The following is a 651-nucleotide window of genomic DNA, read 5'->3' as shown; positions in this document are numbered from 1 at the left end:
GTTTTCCATGCCTGCTTTTAGGTAAAAGTTATACATTATACATTCTAAGATTCTCCAGCCTTTCAGTGGCAGGTAGTGGAGAGATGGGGGATGGAGCTGGAGGAATAGGAGAAAAAGAGAGGAACGGGAAAGAAAACTAAGGAAGACAGGAGCAGTGAGGACATGCCCCTCATTCCGATCTGCTGCCACGTTCTATATAAAGTTTATCTGTCTCGGCATTGGCAGGCAGATGGACACAAATGAGTTTTAGGGACAAGAATTTTCTAATTTTCATCTTCAGAAAGAGGTGACACATTGGGAACAGTGACCCAGTTGGAAATGCCATGTGTTGATTCATATGGAAACGTGTTCGCTATTATTAGCACACTGTAGGGCAAGGAGCACAAGCAGCAGGCAGATGTTGACAAAAGCCTAGCTGTTTTATGGGCTTGTTGGGTTCCCAGTGAGGTTCTGGTCTGTGAAGTCTGGTGAGGAGCTGTGGAGGCATCCTCTGGTTGTTCATTGAGCTGTTTTTCTTTCTTTCTTTCTTTCTTTCTTTCTTTCTTTCTTTCTTTCTTTCTTTCTTTTTTTTTTGAATCTAGACCACAGTATTCCTTTCCTATGATATTTTATTTTTTTATTAGATATTTTCTTTATTTACATGTAAATTTC

This window comes from Mastomys coucha, unplaced genomic scaffold, assembly GCF_008632895.1.
Source record: "Mastomys coucha isolate ucsf_1 unplaced genomic scaffold, UCSF_Mcou_1 pScaffold14, whole genome shotgun sequence".
NCBI lineage: Eukaryota > Metazoa > Chordata > Mammalia > Rodentia > Muridae > Mastomys > Mastomys coucha.
The sequence above is the reverse complement of the archived record's forward strand: the minus strand, read 5'-3'. Positions refer to the sequence as shown.